This window comes from Drosophila tropicalis, unplaced genomic scaffold (assembly GCF_018151085.1).
Source record: "Drosophila tropicalis isolate 14030-0801.00 unplaced genomic scaffold, ASM1815108v1 contig_696, whole genome shotgun sequence".
NCBI classification, from domain to species: Eukaryota; Metazoa; Arthropoda; class Insecta; order Diptera; family Drosophilidae; genus Drosophila; species Drosophila tropicalis.
The window spans coordinates 399,721-419,358 of NW_027173178.1; positions in this window are offsets into that span (position 1 = coordinate 399,721).

Below are 19,638 nucleotides of genomic sequence, written 5' to 3' on the forward strand. Positions count from 1 at the left end.
TCGAGTATCCAAAATTCGGCATTTGGCAACACCATCTCAAAATTGAACAGCTTTTTTAGCCGGAAACAGCTACTTTTAGCTATAGTCCCGCCAAAAATATTAATTTTCTTTTGTTAATTACTCAAAAACTACGAAATAAATCGCCAAGGCGCACCTGAAGTCGTGCTCGTGGAATTTTTCTCTTTCGTTTGATACCAAAATTATGTAGTTTAAGCGCGTTTTGGGCCCGAGTAGTAATAGTAAACATTTACCAATACTTTAAACAAATCGTAGAGACACGAACCTTTATCATCAGGACTGATCACAAGCCCCTTGTTTATGCCTTCATACTTCGATCGCAGATGCCTTCTCAAGATTGTGTGCCATTTGAGCATAGATGTCGCAAGTAAACACAAATAATATATTTTAATACATATAATATTGCATTTATTATAGAATTATAAAGTATGTTGTGGAATTGGCCGTGGTTTTTTATTATTATATATTTTTTTAGAGAGCTTTATTGTTTTATTCTTTTAGGCACGTTTTTTCTTTGCCATCGTTTTTATACAGAGTGTGACCATCTCTTTATACAACAAAAATGATAATTGACTTATATACTAGATTCATGAACAGAAATGGTATTTTTCGGTAATATAGTTTAAATATAAATAAAATGGTAATTTCTGCGACATATTTCCGCCCCCTAGTGTTGAACCAAGTCTGCAGCACGATCCTTTATGTCGCGGGATTCCAGTCCCAATCTGCATAGGTTTATTACTGGCCGACGATAAGTGTTTTTTATATTTTTATGTCTGCTACTCTCACTATTCCATCTTCTCCTGGGTGTGTTTTGAGTACTATTCCAATTGGCCATTCACCTCTTGGTATCATGCATTTTATTACGACGAGGTTGTCGCAATTCTTTTCCCATTTCGATCTGTTAACTAAACTTGGGATATATTCCTTAATGAATCGTCTCCAGAATGCTTCCACTAACATTTGCGTCATCCTCCATGTCTTCTTTTCTCTGGATCCGTTAATTTTGCACGGTGCTTCAATAGATCCACTTTGTTGTATGATTATATCATTGGGGCATAATCCTAACCCGTCATCTGGATCATCCGATTCGAGAATATACGGTCGACTATTTACCAAATGCTCCGCTTCACAAAAAAGAGTTTGCAGCACTTCGTCAGTGGGATTACTTTCGACGGATAGTACGGCATCTAGTGTTCTTTTAAAGCATCCAATTAGCCTTTCCCAGCAACCTCCAAAATTTGGTGAGTTCGCTGGTATAAATTTCCATTCGATTCCCTTTTGTTACTGGAGTCACCATTCCCAAGGGATCATATATTGAGTTGACTGCTGCAAGCACCTTTATTTTTGTAGGCATCCTTGTTCTATTCAGTATATCCTCGCTTATGCTGTGCATTGTAGTTGTTGAGAAAATAAATATGTCTTTTTGTGCGTCCCAAATCATGCCGAGAACCTCGTCTCCTTTTTCGCCCAATCGAATCCTTGTTAACGGACCAAGTAGATCTTCGGGTATTCCCTGTAAGACATCATGATTATTACAAATAAAATTTCGAATTTGAAAATGTCCCGCTGGGTGCATTTTAATTACTGCATGAATTATCTCAACAGCTTCGCGAACTGTTGCTTTTGAATCCAGATAGTCGTCGACGTAATGGTTTTCAATGATGGCTTCAGCTGCTTCTGGTGCCTCACTTTTATGTATCGCTGCATTGTGGTTTTTTACAAATTGTGCTATAAATGGTGAGGAGGTTGCTCCGAATATCATTGACGTCATCTGGTAGACTGTTGGTGGTATTTGGGTATTCATATTTCTCCATAAAAAGCATTGTGAGACCGCATCCTCTTTGGCGATTTTTACCTGGTTGAAAATTTCTTTAATATCTGCAGCAAAGGCTATTGTTTTTAATCTAAATCTAATTAGCACGCCTACGATTGATGAAAGCCAATCCGGCCCAGTTAGTAGATTTTCGTTTAAGGAAGTGCCATTACAAATAGCTGCTGCGTCGAACACTACTCGAACTTTTCCCGGTTTCTTGGGATTAATTACTGCAAAATGTGGCAGGAACCACAGTTTTGGGGATTTAACCAAGTTGACATTAGTGACTAAATAGTCACAGCAAAAATTTGCATAACCATTCTTGAGTAGCTTCTCCACTTCCTTTTGGTATGCTCGCGCTAGTTCGCTGTTTCTGTTCAGTTTTCTTTCTAGACATTTTAGTCTTTGTTCTGCCATTTGGCGACTATCCAGGGTAAGTTTACCTGATATTATCCATTTACTCTTATTATAGATGAGGATATCTTGCGAATAGCCAATTTTTCTTCAGGTGATTTAGTTTTGCCCGTTGCTGGTTTACAGACACCAAATCCTTCTATGCTAAATTGGTTTTTAAGCATATCGCCCAGATGTTCATCCTCGATGTGGCAGCATACAAAGTCTGCTTCTCTTACTTTTGCTTTTTCGGACCGTGTATGACCCATCAGAGCTTGGTTGTTGCCATAATTGGACCCTTTGGATCTACATTTAGTATGGTTTGAGTTGTAAGGAGTGTTGCATGTCGTTGTCCAATGAGGAGATGAGGCTGAAGATTCCGAATCGAGTTAAATTTTGCCATTTTTGTATATGGAAATTCTTTCTGTATAGCTTCGTAATCGATTCGTTGAGTTGGTAAATTCAAATCCTTGATAAGACGTACATTTTGAAGCTTCTGAATTTTGCTATCGCCAGTAATAGCAATATCTGCGATTTCTGAAGTTTCATCATATCTAGAGATTCCTTCAGTCCATCCAAAGCAATACGGTTCTGGTTTCCCAATTATTCCGACCTCACGTGCTACATTAATATCCAACATTGTTGTTGTGCTCCCATCGTCGAGAAAATCCAGAATTTTTTTTTCACCAACTGGTTCAACTGGACCACGTAATATAACTGGTAACATTTTAAGAATTGCTGCTTCTTGGACTTCTTGAATGCATTCGCTAATAGCTTGCCGCAAGGATTGTAGATGAGGCTGTTTTGCCTTATGTAGTAAGCGATGATGATATCGTTCACAGTTGTCGATCTTGCATTGCTCACGATTATTGCATTGTCCCTTATGAAATTTTAGGCATGTGAAGCAGGCGTTACTTGTGCTTGCGTAATCCCACCGTTTCTTCACTTCTGCTTTTCTGAATTTACTACATTTATCAAGGGAATGCTTGTCCTCATCACAAATAAAACACTTGCTGGTTGAGCGAGTTTGTGTAACCTTTTGTGATTGAATTTGTAATCCGAATTTCTTTTTGTGCTTCATTATCTACGTTATTGATTGTAATTATCTTCTTATAGAAACATATATCATGATATAATCTCGACTGCTCCTGCGTCCATTCAGCAAATGTTTCAAAATTACATTCTGCAGCTCTTAACTTTCGAGCGGTTAAAAATGATCCCCATTCTTGAAGAAAACTTTCATCTAGCCGCTCAATTAGGGTTGCATGCAACTTTTTGTGTATCGATGAACTTGCATTGTACAAACTCCAGCGCTGAATTGATATTTTGAACAGAGCAGTTTAACTCGTGAAAATCTCTAATATCCTTTACATATTTTATTTCCTGTGCTTTTGCCATCAGTTCGAACGCCACATTTTCTGGAGCTCCGTATATGTTGTCCAAAATGGCTAGAATTTTCGATGGCTCCTTGGCCGACATCAACAAAATGTCAACCTCCTTACGCGCTGCCCCTTTCATTGACTTATCGAGACGATATACATCCTCTTCTCCAGAATACTGACACTCGCTCCCCGATTTTATGAACTGCGTCTTAAAATGTCGCCAAGCCAAATGAGAGGAACCGTCAAATTCCAGATTTTTATTGCCTAAGCTTTGTCTGGCTAACATGGTGACTACAGTGCTTTGTATGTTGTTGTCGCCGTTGGAGATCGATAGCGATTCATTTATCGGGTGGTCTCCATCAGACATGACAGATTTTTGGGAGGAGGTAGACGAACGAATCAGTTTCATAAATTTTTGAGGCCATCTCGGTACAGTCTATCCCTTCTTGCGGCGAAATTTCTAGGAATTGGCATACTCGTTGCAAAGCGTTTGCGCCCAGCTCTTTCGAGATTCAGTCGATGTGTTCCAGGCTCTTTTTGGAATCGTAAGGTAAACCCCTTGAATTTTCGTAGTTCGCGCTTCACGAAATTATCTGTAACAAATTTTGTATATATGGCGAAATGAACGTCGCGCAATTCTTGCGACTTCAACGCCTCCAATTTCTTTTCTACCACTTTTGGCCAACTCCACATTTTTATTAACTATTGTGGACTGTATTATGCGCGTTAATGATCCGGCTCGAAGGACCAATTTTATGTTGTAGAGTTGGCCGTGGTTTTTTATTATTATATATTTTTTAGAGAGCTTTATTGTTTTATTCTTTTAGGCACGTTTTTTTTCGCCATCGTTTTTATACAGAGTGTGACCAACTCTTTATACAACAAAAATGATAATTGACTTATATACTAGATTCATGAACAGAAATGGTATTTTTCGGTATTATAGCTTAAATATAAATAAAATGGTATTTTCTGCGACAAAGTAGTTTATGATTCTAGTTTTGTTTGTTTATACAAATAGGTATACAAATTTTAAAATGAAAGTGGGATAAAACAAGCTAAATAAGCTAAATCAGATTTGATGGGAATTTGTCTTCAATTACTATCATCCGTCACGTTCGCTTATCACAGCTCACGCGTTTGCATGCATTCTCTTATTTTTGCCGTTTTCTATTTCAATTGCTTGTTATTCTATTTCCAAAAGAAAGCTGAACTGTAGCATATAGGCGCATGTATATTGAAGTACACCAGAAGTCACAGGAATGGAATTGGAAAAAGAAGACTTAAAAAGTACCTTCTGTTTTTTATTTGTTAAATATTCTTGAACCCAAGAAAGGAAAAGAGGTGGAAACCCAATGTCGTTATAGAAAGTAATAGAGTATGATTAAGAGAATCGAAGGCTTTACTGAATTCAGTGTATATAATATCAGTTTGTTTAGCATTTTTGAACCCTTTGATAATTATCGAGGTAAATTCTAAAAGGTTAGTGGTTGTAGACCTACGTTTGGAATGGCGAAAAAATAGAGCTGCAAAAATGTTGCACTTGAGAAGTTATAATTTTCGAAAAGCTTTCGGAATAGCGGACAATTTTGAGATACCCCTATAGGTAGAGGCTTCGGACTTGTTGCCATTTTTATGCAGAGAAATGATATACGACTCTTTCCAAATAGATGGAAAAGAGAAAGATTCCACAGACAATTGAAACAATTTTAAAATGGGTTTACATAATGCGTTTGCACAGAACCTGAGAACACATCCAGGTAGACCATCTGGCCATGGAGAATAACCAGGTTAAACGAGGTTTTTTAACAGGTTTCAGTACGCTAAGAAGAGAACTTTCATCAATCACTGGATTGAAAATGCAATTAGCCTTTTTTAAACGATAAGGATACGGACTTGCTCGATATTCCGTTTAGGGATAAGTTGTTTTGAAAAAACTCGCAAACATATCGGCAATTGCCTGATCAGTGCTCGTTTATTATTTTGAAAAGACAAAGAAGATGGGTGCACAGAGGTCTTACGTTTAGAATTAACAAAATTATAAAATTGTTTAGGGTCAGAAGAGAACCGAAGCTTACACTGCTGAAGATAATTCTTATAGCATTGTGTATTACGCATCATGAATTTTGAACGAGCGACTGTATATAGAGCGTAATCTGATGAACGACGTGTTTTTTTGAAAATTCTTATAATATCGAGTCTTCACATTTTCAAATTGGATAGCTCTCGAGAGAACCAGGCAGGTTTGTTAAGCCGCTCCAGCGAACAGCTGAGTTCATATCTCTACAATTGTACAGATAAGACTAATCGGTAGTAGTAATGTTTTCATTAAGGCAGGAAAAGTCAGTCTTACTAAAGCAAATAGTTAGAGGAAACTCATTTGAACAAAGTAATGGTGAAAGCAAGGGCAGATCAATTTTTAAATTTAATGTAGGATGAAATAAGTCTTCGGGAAGAACAAAAGGTTCGATTCTAGAAACAATATGAAGAATTCAATACAAAAATAAGATCTAACTTTTTCCATTAGAATTTAAGACCGGATTGACTTGGGATAAAGATAAGCCTAGAAGACCATCAATAAAGTCATGTGACATAGAGGGCAGCAACATGGTTGATTCATCTGTTGGTGACCATGCTACCTCGGCTATATTAAAATCACCTACAACAATGTGCATGTCCTGACTGGAAACTAAAGAGGAGACAAACTGAATTGCCTCTAAATGATTTAAATATACCACCAGGAACAGGTAATAAAAGCATTAAAAGATTTAAAATTTACTTTAACACCGACAAACTCAATCTCCTGGGACCTAGAAAATTGAATAATTTCAGATGATAAAGCAGCATCAACAGCTATCAGAACGGTCACGCCTGAATATAAAAAGTTTGTGGAAAAAACCGATGAATCAGCAATATCAGGTTTAAGCCACTTCTCTGTAAAAACTAGAATGTTATTTTCAAAAGAAAGACTATCTACATAGAGATTAGGAAGTTTGGACTTCAGTCCTCTAACGTTCTGGTAACCCAGGCGAATCGGTTGTTTTTCTTTTTTACAGTATATTCCTTAACTATTATATGTTTCGGCCAAAACTCTTCTCGACATATAATGTCGAAGATATTGGCAGAAACAAAAACAAAATATTATTACTCGTTTTACTACATTACATCGTATACTATTACATTATTACTCGATTCACTAAGCAAATCACAAATCACTGTGTGTGTATGCATGTGCTCTGTTGATATGATGATGACGTAGTAGGCAGTAAGCAACGCTGCCGGCAGCGATTGAACCGATTTATATTAACTTGTGTTCTATTTATCTGATCAGATTCAGATATGGAATCTGAGTTTTTATATCCAATACTATCATCGTAGTAAATTTCATGAGGATACTCCAAATTTTTATGAAAATGTTCTTCAAGATGTACTGACGACCTTTAGTGGAAAGAAAACAAGCGAGGGCTGGTCTAGCGGACCTCCAAATTCGCCATTATGTCCTCAGAAGTCTCAACGATCGTTGGCTCGGATCCTGCTAGAAGACATCACATTCATAGGTGGACACTTTTGGCCGCCAAACTCTTTTCTATGCATCCCTGGATCGCCTCATAAATGATTAGGGCTTTTGACTGCTTTACCGCAGGAGGGTGTATATATACATTTAATTAGGCTCAATATATTGATCTCGGCAGCAATTTTAAAGAGTCTGCAGTCCTCGGTAGATAGTGTCAGTCTCCAAAGCATAAAGAAAACAGTGGTATTGCAACCACTATTTAAGCAACGTTATAACTATTGATATGGATTCCTCACTCTCTGTTTTTATAAAGTGTCTCTCGCTCTTGCTTTCTTTATTGTTGAATATCTAACTACTCTGTCTGCGAGCAGAGAGTCAGTTCGTAAGCAATATCCAAACTGATCAGATCAAATAAATAAAGCAACGAGCAGTTAATAAGTGACACAACCGTATTATTTATACTACCATAATATTAGAAGTGGTCCAAAAATCCATAAAATGTCGGAAGATTTAAACAAAATTACCAATACCAGATGGCGATGATATTCCATGCACAAGCGGCGTTGGTGCAAAGTCACAACAACAACAAATGAGACAATTGGAGTCTCAAACCCTACAGCAACAACATGATGAAATAACCGAAAGTACAGTTATGTTAGAGGGACTACGCAGTGAAATAAAAGAAGCCAAGAAACTTCTAGAAAGTTTGAGCGAGACAGCAATAGACGCGTCGACGCCATGCAAAGGCGTGACTGCAATAGACGCGACGATGTTACTTCAAAAGCAGACGAAGAGAACGACGAAGAGTTTTTACAATTAAATAATGTGTCTGCATTGTGTGAACTCAGCTAAAATCAACGTCATTTGCTTTGCGTTGGAAAACTAAAGAGCAATGCACTACAATGGCTACACGCAAGCCCAAAACGTATATTGGAGTCAGTGGACAAATTGTTGGACGAGGTGGTGATGGCGATTGCTTCCAAGAAATCGAAAGTAGAGTTACGGCGTGCTTTTGAGGCTTGTGTCTGGAGAGATACCGAGAGATTTTCAGAATACTTTGAAAATATTGAGGACGACGAGCTACTAGATTTCATCATAGAGGGAATTCCATTGGAGAGCATACGTATACAAGCAATGTATACGTGTACAATGTTTTGACAATCCAAACCGATTGTTAAGAGCATTTGCGGAGGTCCGGCTGCCAAGCAAGAAGTTCGACAAGAGTCAAAACAGGGTACCCAAGGACTCGAGGTGCCATAATTGTAATTCGAGAAATCATTGGGCGAAGGATTGCCTAAAGCCTTTAAGTGTTCGTGGATCTTGTTATGGGTGTGGTGCCAGGGAGCACCTCATAGCGCAGTGCCCGCATAGGAAGAAGCCAAAGGACGAAGTAAACAATTATGTAATGGGCAGCGCCATTTCGTTTATAAAAACATCAAAAGTGCCTAAGGATGTGCAGCTAAATTATCATTTTGAAAACTTTTGCGGGCTAAATCAAAGTCCAATACAAATTTTTGGAAAAATACGTTATGTTTTGAAAAGTTCAATAAAAATTTATTTTGATGTAATGGTTGTGCCTGACAAATCTATGAGTAGTGACTTAGTATTTGGCAGAGATTTTATGGAAAAATGTAATTTAGAAATTAGTCCAGACGCGTTGAAAATGATTACGTTAGAAAAAAGAGAACAAAATTATTTAGAAAATCAGGAAAATTATTTAGATAAAATGCTGAAAAATAAAAACGGAATAGAAAGTCAAGTTATTAGACAAGACGAGAGAGAAATTGTTAGTAATGTAGATAAAGGAGAAAAAAGGAAAGATGTAGAAATTAATATTAGAAATGGGTTGGTAGAAAATTTTGAGAAAAAAATGTTAGAAATCAATTTATTGGACAATGCAAAAGAAGATCTTGTATACAACATCGGTGAAAGTGTTGACTGCAGCGCTCTGATTTCGAAGCTAGTAGAAACAGTAGGGGCAAATAACTTTGTTGTAACCCCTCTCAATAGGGGTAACATTAAAGAAATTAAATATCAAACCCTAACTGAGGACAATTTCCGCATCATCGAAAAGTACCTCCGTAATGCTAACATCAACTTCAATACCTACCAACTAAAAAGCAAAACAGCGCTCCAGGTTGTGTTGAAGGGGATTGAGCCATGGGTCCCTACTCAAGAAATAGCAGACGCGTTGGTCGAAAAAGGTTCAAATCCGTTGTCAACATCATCAACAGGAACAAAGTCGCACAGCCGCTCTTTAAAATCGAGCTCCAACCAGATGCAAAGCGGTCGAAGCCAAATGAAGTGCACCCAATCTACATCCTACAGCTCCTATTGCACAGAAGAATCACCGTAGAGGAGACCCATAAGAGACACCAACCACCGCAGTGTTAAAACTGCCAGGAATACAACCACACCTCTAACAACTGCAATCTCAGGTCAGTGTGTGTTGGCTGTGGCGAACATCATAAAGATGGCATTTGCACCAAGGACAGAAACAATGTCGCACTAAGATTATGCAGTAACTGTGGAGGGATCCACACGGCCAACTACAGAGGATGTCCTGTCTTCAAGGATCTTAAATCTCACCTAAACGGGCGCAAACCCCTGGACCAAAAATCACCGTCAACGCCTTTAAAACTACACCGGAGGTATTCTTCGCCAAGGCTGTTAGATCATCTAACATGCCTGCTACATACAGTTCTAGTGTATCCTTCGCTAGTGTCCGAACTGGACAGACGGAGCCAGCAAAAGAGACAACGTCACTCCACCATCTACAGAATCCGCAACCTAGCGCACCAGAGCTTGGCCAGCAAACTCCAAGTGGCTTAGAAGCCCTATTGATCTCACTCAATCAAAACATAACCACTTTTATGACGTTCATGCAAAACTGTATGCACGAACTGATGCGGAATCAAAACCTGCTTATCCAGAAGCTTATCGAGAATAAATAATGGCTTCCCTACGTCTATGTCTTTGGAATGCTAACGGCATCTCCAAGCACAAAAATGAACTGCAACTATTCCTAGACTCAAGTGAAATCGACGTTTTGCTGATTTCGGAAATACATTTAACATCAAAAAATAATTTTCAAATACCAAAATATACCTTCTATGCAACAAACCATCCAGACGGAAAAGCTCATGGCGGGTCTGGTATCCTAATCAAAAACCGTATAAAACACTCGTTCCTCAACAGATTTGAAACACAGCACCTACAAGCAACTGCTATAACCGTCCAAACCAGCTGCGGCAACACTACATTGGTTGCCCTGTACTGCCCACAACGCTTCTCAATCTCTGAAAAGGAATTTACCGATTTCTTTAACACACTCGGAGATCGCTTCATTGCAGCAGGGGACTATAACGCCAGACATACGCACTGGGGATCTCGCCTGGTAAATCCTAAAGGCAAGCAGTTGTACAACACAATAGTCAACCCTCTCAATAAGATGGATTGCGTCTCACCGGGTAGGCCTACTTATTGGCCCACAGATCCACAGAAAGTGCCTGACTTGATTGATTTCGCAGTAACCAAGAGGATTCCACGTAATCGGATCACTGCGGATACACTGCTAAATTTAACTTCCGATCACTCTCCAGTACTATTCACACTATCAACAACCCCTCAAGCACTTGATCGCCCATATAGGCTTACAAACAACAAAACAAATTGGCTTAAATTTAAAATGTACATGAGTGCCCAAATTGACTGTTCGCCGAAACTGGATGCTGCAGAGGACATTGATATGTGCGTCTCTGCACTTGAGTCTATGATGGCAGCTGCAGCAAGAGTATCTACTCCACCTGCCTCTTCTTACACTAAACCTGTTGACAGGCCTACGAACCGGCGGATAGAACAGTTTGTAACGGAAAAACGACGTCAAAGAAGAGAATGGCAGATTACTCGCTCACCAGCAGCAAAACTTCGCCTACGGCATGCTAATCGCAACCTCTCCAAGACGTTAAGACAAGAGGAAAGCTGGGCTCAAAGGAACTGCATAGAAAAGCTCAGCCCAACCAGCACTAAACATCCTCTGTGGAAAGCCCACCCAACTTTAAGCGCTCCTGCAGAGACAATTTCACCGATAAGGAGTCCAACCGGTGGATGGGCCCGCAGTGACGAAGAGAGGGCATCCGTATTTGCCACACATCTTAAAATGGTTTCCAGCCAAATCCAACATCATACTCATCTGTACTTCCCCCTTCGAGCACACTAACGGATAGTGAGTACTCGGAACTCCAATCGGACGAGATCACTGCAGTTATTAAAAACCACATAAAGCCAAAAAAAGCCCCTGGCCATGACCTAATCACACCGAAAATGATCCTGGAACTCCCTATCATTGCCATACAATACATCTGCAAAAATTGGCTACTTCCCAAGAACATGGAAAAGGTCCACTATCATCATGATTCCTAAAGTGGGAAAGGACAAAACCCAGCCATCATCCTATAGGCCAATTAGTTTGCTGCCATGTCTTTCGAAGCTTTTTGAAAAGGTCCTGCAGATCCGACTAAACTCATTTCTGGCATCGGAGAACACAATCCTTTCACACCAGTTCGGCTTCCGCGAAAAACATGGTACAATTGAACAAGTCAATCGTATAACATCCGAAATACGAACAGCATTCGAACTAAAAGAATACTGTGCGGCTGTCTTTCTCGACGTTGCCCAGGCTTTCGATAGAGTTTGGCTGGAGGGTCTGATGTTCAAAATCCGGCAAAAACTGCCACAGTACACCCACAAACTCATGGAATCTTACCTTTACAATAGGCAATTCGCTGTAAGATGTACTCGGCCCATTGCTCTACCTACTGTACACTGCAGACTTACCAACGAGTTTAGGACTTACAACGTCCACTTTTGCCGATGACACGGCAATCCTCAGCAGATCCAAATGCCCAATACAAGCCTCTGCAAAATTAGAGGAACACCTCAAGGTGGTAGAGGAATGGCTAGCAACTTGGCGTATCCGGTTCAACGAGCAGAAATGCAAACATGTTACATTTACGCTTAACAGAAGAAACTGTCCAGCTCTAATGCTAAACAACGTACCAGTTCCTCAAGCCGTGGATGTCACTTACCTTGGCATCCACCTAGACAGAAGACTAACTTGGCGCAAGCACATCGAAGCAAAAAAAAAAAAGTCACAGCTTAAACTGAAAGCGAGTAGCCTACATTGGATCATAAATGACCGGTCCCCTCTACGTCTGGAGTATAAAGTCCTCCTATACAACTCCGTACTGAAACCCATCTGGACTTACGGAGCCGTACTATGGGGAAATGCAAGTACCAGCAATGTCGATATTATACAAAGAGCGCAGTCGAAGATTTTAAGATCAATCACGGGGGCCCCGTGGTATATACGGAACGACAACATTCAATATGATCTAAATATACCTAGCGTAAAATCTGAAATAGGTAGTCAACAACTAAAGTATTCTGCGAAACTGGATGCACACCCAAATGTTCTTGCCGATTCCCTTACGCGAACTAATAATAGAACTCGACTTAAAAGAAATGACAGACCAACCCAATAACAAGTGATTAGGGCCGCCTGCAACATCCCCAGGATTTATCTTAAGTACTAGATTAAGAAAAATATCTCAAACTTGTTGTTAGGCTCTAATTTAAGAGTGGATTCAACAAATATATATTAAACGTTAAAAAAAAAAAAAAAAATTTTCCAAATTCAAACTGTTTATCCTTTTTTAAAAAATCATACAACGAATTGACTTCTATTGAAAAATCTTTAATGAATCTCCTTAAATAGGAACACAAGCCTAAAAAGGTGTGAACTGCTTGTGTCTAGTCTGGCACTGGATAATTTTTTATTGCTTCTAAACCCTTTTCATCCGCCTGTATTCCCTCTTCTGTGACTAAATATACCAAATATTTTACACTAGCTTGCATAAACTCGCATTTGTCCATTGTAAGCTCTAATTTGTTCCGCACTAATCTCTTGAATACTTCATTTAACGTTTATAAATGTTCCTCAATATTTTTGCTAGCAATCATTATATCTTCTATGTATAAAATAATTTTGTTTTCCCTAATCATGTCATCAAAAATGCTGTTTATAAACCGTTGAAACACATGCGGTGCTTTTTTTAGTCCCATTGGCATCCTAAGAAATTCATACTGGCCTAATGGTGTTACAAACGATGTAAATTTAACCGACTTCTTGCCCATGAAAACATGAAAATATCCATTTTTTAAATCCAATTTTGTGAATACTTTCTTTTGTGCTAAGCGATCCATGAGATCGTCTATTAATGGTAATGGATAGTTATCTTTAGCAATTAAATAAATATCACTACGAATTAGGGCATATTGGCAGGGACAAAATGATAGAAGCAATAGGAAGAGGATACTGGTTTCCGAATATGAAGGAAAAGACAATAACACATATAAGAAATTGTTTAAAATGTATAGCGTATTCACCGAAAACAGGAAAAGGAGATAGTTTCTAGTATACCGAAAGGAAATAAGCCCTTTGATACAGTTCACATTGATCGTTATGGACCGGTGGATTCAGGAAGATCAAAGAAGCATATTTTAGTTGTTGTAGATGCCTATCGGATCGCGGCAGTTGTTTTACATCGGGAGAATTTGAAAATTTCATGAAAGAACCCAATATAAAACATATAAATTTTGGTTTACCACAAAAAGGAGAGGTTAGTGATGATTTGAAAGAAAAGTTAGACGAAGTCACAAAATTAGATGAAGTCAGTGACAGAAATGTAGAAAATATTAGAAAACAGGCAGAATTAAATCAACGGTTAGCTCATGCCGATAATGAAAAATACTATAACAATAAAAAGAAAGTTACACCGGAATATAAAGAGGGTCATTATATAATGGTTAAAAAATTGATACCAAAAAATTTGAAAAATGACAGGTTTTTTATAAAAGACCTTTTTTTATCAAGGCGTCTGGAGTGCTCAGGATATAAGACATTGGATATATAAGTAAATGGTGGAAACTGTTAGCAAACTATATATATGTCGGAGAATGAATCAAAGCCTATTATATTGTTTTATCAGGTGTCAATGAATCAAAGCCTACTATGGTGCTTTGAGAATTGCAAGATGTTGGTTTGTGAAAAGTGTAGAACCACAACGTTTGGTTGCTTAGATGAGAGTGAGCTCAATTTTATTAACATAAGCTTAACCAGGGTTGCCACTTGTACAGGGCTGACAGATACAGCACAGAATTGCCATATCAACACTTCCCCTCAATTCAGGGTTCTAATACCTATTTAGTCCAAGCAACGCCGTACATAGCATAAACGGCGATTACGTCAATCGTCTTATCTGGTGCACATCTTGTGTATAGGCATGGCTCACTTTCACATGCCTCATATCCCAACTTTCTCAGTACAGCATCCAACGTTGTGTTCCAAACTCGGCCAGCTTGTTTTAGACCGTACAGCGACTTTTTTAGCTTCAGCACACCGCCAGATTTGTCATCGTAAAACTCCGGTTGCTGCATATAGACCTCTTCTCCAAGATCTCCATTCAAGTATGCCGTCGATACATCAATTTGATGAACGTATAGTTCATATTCCGCTGCCATTGCAAGGATCATCCGTATTGTAGCGTAGCGCACCACCGGTGAATAAGTCTCTTTATAATCTATTCCATATTTCTGGCTGCACCCTTTCGCCACGAGCCTTGCCTTGTACCGTTCGATTTCTCCAGTTGCATTCTCTTTCAGACTAAATATCCATTTGCATCCAATGGGTTTCACACCAGTTGGTAATTTAACTTGTTCCCATGTATTTTTTCGCAGTAAGGCTTCATATTCATCTTGCATTGCTGTCTGCATTTCTCTGCTTGTTGACCCGTTAATGCTTGTTGCACTGTTTGTGGTACTTCTACGTTAGTTGCCAACATTACATTCAGAACATTATATTGTTTGGTTGGTCGTCCTCGTATACCCGTTCTGACTATTCTTGGTCTTCCTGGACCCCTTTTTGGTTCCTCATAGACCTCCACATCATTATCTGCAGCCTCATCGCCTACACAATTTGTCACATTACCATTACCTGTATCCTCAGAACTAATGTCTTCTGTTGAAACATGATCTTCCACGACATTGTTGGGTTCATCTATTACTTCATCCAGTACCATTGTAACTTCAGAGTTTTCACTAATCCTTGTCTGACAGTTCTCAATAAAATATACATCCCTGCTTATTTTGACATCGCCAGTTTTCTTAAGGTATAAACGATACGCTTTTGAAGATTCCGAATACTTTCCTGGAACTTTTTTCCTTGGTCCCTTTTCTAGTGCAACTGCGACGCATCCAAATACTTTTAAGTGCTTAACCAGAGGCTTGTGTCCAGTAAACACTTCAAACACTTCAACCAATTTTTTTTGGCGATCTATTTCTTAGATATGCAGCACAAACTATTGCCTCTGCCCAGAAGCTTTCTTTTAAACCTGCACTTTTCAGCATTACTCTTGCCATTTCCACGAGTGTAGGGGACTGTGAGCTGTCTCTTTATGCATTTGGACTTCAGGAATTCATCTAACTCTTTATTGACATACTCCGTTCCATTATCACTCCTTATGGATTTCACTTTCCGGCCTGTCTGACGCTCCACCATGGTAACGTGTTCTTTAATTATTTTGGCCACCTCTGACTTTTACTTCATGGGATAGACATGAATATATCGACTCAAATCATCGATCATTGTCATAAAATATTTGGCCCCACCATTGGATTCCTTGTTCATAGGCCCACATACGTCACTATGAATTAATTCCAGCAACTACGTAGCTCTAGTTTGCGATTTTTCAAACGGCTTTACATGACACTTGTTTTTCATGCAATCTATGCAGTCTAGATTTTCTCCAGAAATGCTTGATGTCAAACCTCGAACCATTCCTTTGTTCTGCAGCTCACGCAAACTTTGCACATTTAAATGACCATATCGCATATGCCATTTTCGAGCTTATCGGAGGCTTTAGAAACACACAGTCTCTCTTTAATATATTGATGCCCTTATCGTCATTAACTTTGGCAGTTCCCGAATCGAACAGTACGGTGCATCCATTTGAAACCGCTTTTCCCACCGATATAAAATTGCATTGCAAGCCTGGTACAAATAAAACGTCTTTGAGCGTTATTGTGTACCCAAGTTTGCTGTGTACAATCACTGTTCCTCTGCCTTGTGACGTCATAGAATAGAAATCCACTGGTTGGCCACACTTAAAGCATCGGCGGCTGTCTGCCCTTGACTTGTTGTCTCGTCGCTTACCCCTCTCACCACCAATAGAGCATGCTGCGAACGCCTGTACAACATCGTTTTGATTGTTCGTCTTTCGTCGTTCATTTTCTTCGGCTAACTTGCATTTTATGGCACTGAAACTCGGCAACTCATCACGAGCTTCCAAGTCCACGACAAAGTTCTCATAAGACATGGGCAAACTCGCAAGCAATAAAATTACGATCGATCACCGAAAAATTTTCAATAATGTTTGAAAATTCTAAAATGTGTTTTTGCACGCTGGCACCTTCAGCCATTCTTTTGTTTAATAACTGCTTAAACAGAGTCACTTTTCTCACTGGACCTGTTGGTCGATGGAACTTTTCTAGTTCTTTCCATATCTCGCTAGCTCTTTCGCACTTTTTTATAGAGATCAATTGCGGCGCACTTATTGACAAAAACAGCACCGCCATGGCTTTGTCGTTTTGACGTTTCCATGTTTCAAACGCTTCATCAGTTTTGGGTTCCACAAGTTCTCCTGAAACCACTGACCACAAATCTTGATGTACCAACACGCTTCGCACAAGTACGCACCACGTGTCATAGTTGGCGTAGTCCAACTTTTCAATATTGTACATCGAACTCATTTTTCTTGCAATGTCCGTTATGCCGAGAAAAATACACGAATCTTGACCACTCAATATTTTCACACTATTTTTTAGTGAATACACTTAACACTGAGGCCCATAACCTGTTGGTTTGTGAAAAGTGTAGAACCACAACGTTTGGTTGCTTAGATGAGAGTGAGCTCAATTTTATTAACATAAGCTTAACCAGGGTTGCCACTTGTACAGGGCTGATAGATACAGCACAGAATTGCCATATCAACATCAGGTGTCAGCGCATTGTGTAGTTTACAACACTGCCGTGCAGCGTTTGCAGACTGACACCTGACTAATAAGTCAAAGCCTGCTAGTTCGTTCCAATGTATTGACAGGTGCGTCAGATGTAGCCCTGGTTGAGCATCTAACCAACCTTAGCAACTAATGTTGAGAGCTGTCTTCGGGTCAGGTCCTATATAAAGGGGGGCCTCGGGCTAGAGAGCTCATTGTACAACCTCCCCGGGAACTAGCCGTACAGTTCAAAATACAAGTAAAAAAGTGAAAGTAGTGCAAAGTACAAAAAAACAATAAAAAGAGAATGAGTGATTTAAATAAAACAGTCAGAAGTGGAATTGTCTCCGCAAATTAATCCTGACGACCGCTTGTGCATGATTTTGGAAGCGCAACACTGTAGTTTAATCGATGTGATCAGTGCAGTTAATAATGGACGACTGGGGCAAGGTCGTACAAAATCAGTTGTCTTGATACCGAAAAGAATTGAAGAAAGACGTGTAAATTTGTGCCAAGTTAAAGAACCCATTGGTACCCTAACCCAATCCGGTGAGTCGTACCCATTTTACTTTGATTCCGGAGCTGAATGTTCTCTTGTAAAGGAAGCAATATCACATAAGCTTTCGGGAAAACGAATTAACAATGTAGTCCTCTTGAAGGGCATTGGAGACCATACAGTAACTAGTACGTTGCAAATTTTGTCAAATGTTAAAATAACTATTTATTTTCTTGAAGTTCTGTTTCATGTTGTTCTAAGCGATAGCTTAAATTTCGACATTATAATTCTTTATCATAATTTTAAGGTCATATTATCATGTGATAAGGTCGAATTTCTGAAAACTATATCTGTATGTGCTGTGGCTGTCTCTGATACCTCTTCAAATCCGGCAGAAAATTATTAGTGTGCTAACCAATAAGCCAGTTTTGTCAATTTTTGACCCTTAACATCGTATTGAACTGCAGACGTATGCAAGTGCTATTGGGTATGGAGCTATCTTGTTGCACAGCATTGAAAATAAGCCTTATGTAGTGGAGTACTTTAGCAATACCACAAGTTTATATGAATCCAAATACCATTCTACCATGGTAGAAAGATTGTAGTTTTCACTGACTGTAACTCATTAAAAGCATCCAGGACAAAAATTGAGTTATTGCCAAGAATTTATCGTTGGTGGGCATACCTTCAGTCTTTCGACTTTAACATACAATACCGAGAGGGTAAACGGATGGCTCACGTTGATTTCTTGTCTAGAAATCCATTACCTCCGAGAAACTCGAAAGAATTCTTGAAAGTTGTTGAAAAACGAATAGGGCTTACTGAAATATCTCAAGATTAAATTTGAGTGGAACAAAATAGAGATCAAGATATAAAAGAGATAATTTCTAAGTTAAAAGAAAACGATTTACCGTTAGAAATATGTAAGACCTCTGACCTACCAGCACGAGTCTTGTGTTTTATTGTCCAACGAAAGGGAAAAAGTCATTAGACAAAGTGTATGATTATTACTGGTTTAAGGGCATGGCAAAACATGTTCATAGATTTGAAGAAAATTGAATAACGTGTAGAGTATCTAAATCTTCGTCAGGAAAAGTGCAGATTGAGCTACATCCTATCCCGAAAGTAAGCCAACCATGGCATACTCTTCATGTAGATATCACAGGTAAACTTAGTGGGAAAAGCGTCCGTAAGGAATATGTAATTGTAGTCACAGACGCATTTACTAAGTACGTGTATTTACATCATACATTAAGTGCCGAGAGTTGTGCCAATTCGTGTTGTGGCTGATCAAGGCAAAAGCTTCACCGGACTGATTCAGCTTCACTTAATAGGAATATTAGCAAGCCGTGCTAACGGACAAGTTGAGAGGGTGATGATTACTCTCAAGAATTTTCTAACAGCTGTAGAAACAAGCTCAAGGTGTTGACAAGAAGCACCGGGTGAAGTTCAATTGGCAATTAATTGTACAGTTAATAGAGTAACAAAGGCGAGTCCCTTAGAATTATTATTTGGAAAAGTTGCGTGACCCTTGAGCTTGATTCCGATCAGCAAGTCGGAACTGAAATTAACCTTGAAGAAACTAGGTCGAAAGCTTTAGCAAATATGAAAGTTGCGGGTGAATATGAAAAGGCAAGATTCGATAAGAACAAAGCTAAAATGCAGAAATTTAGTGTGGGAGGCTTTGTATGAAAGACATCAAAGAAAATTGGATCCAAAGTTTCGAGGTCCTTTCCAGATAGTTGAAGTTTTGGAGAACGACAGGTATTTGTTAAAAAATCTAAAGAGACAAGAGACAATATAAATATTCACATGAGAGCATATAAAAATTGCCAGATGGACAGATACCAAGCGAGTTTGGAGTTGATGAGAGTCTGTCTAGAGAAACCGTTGAGAGAGACGGTAT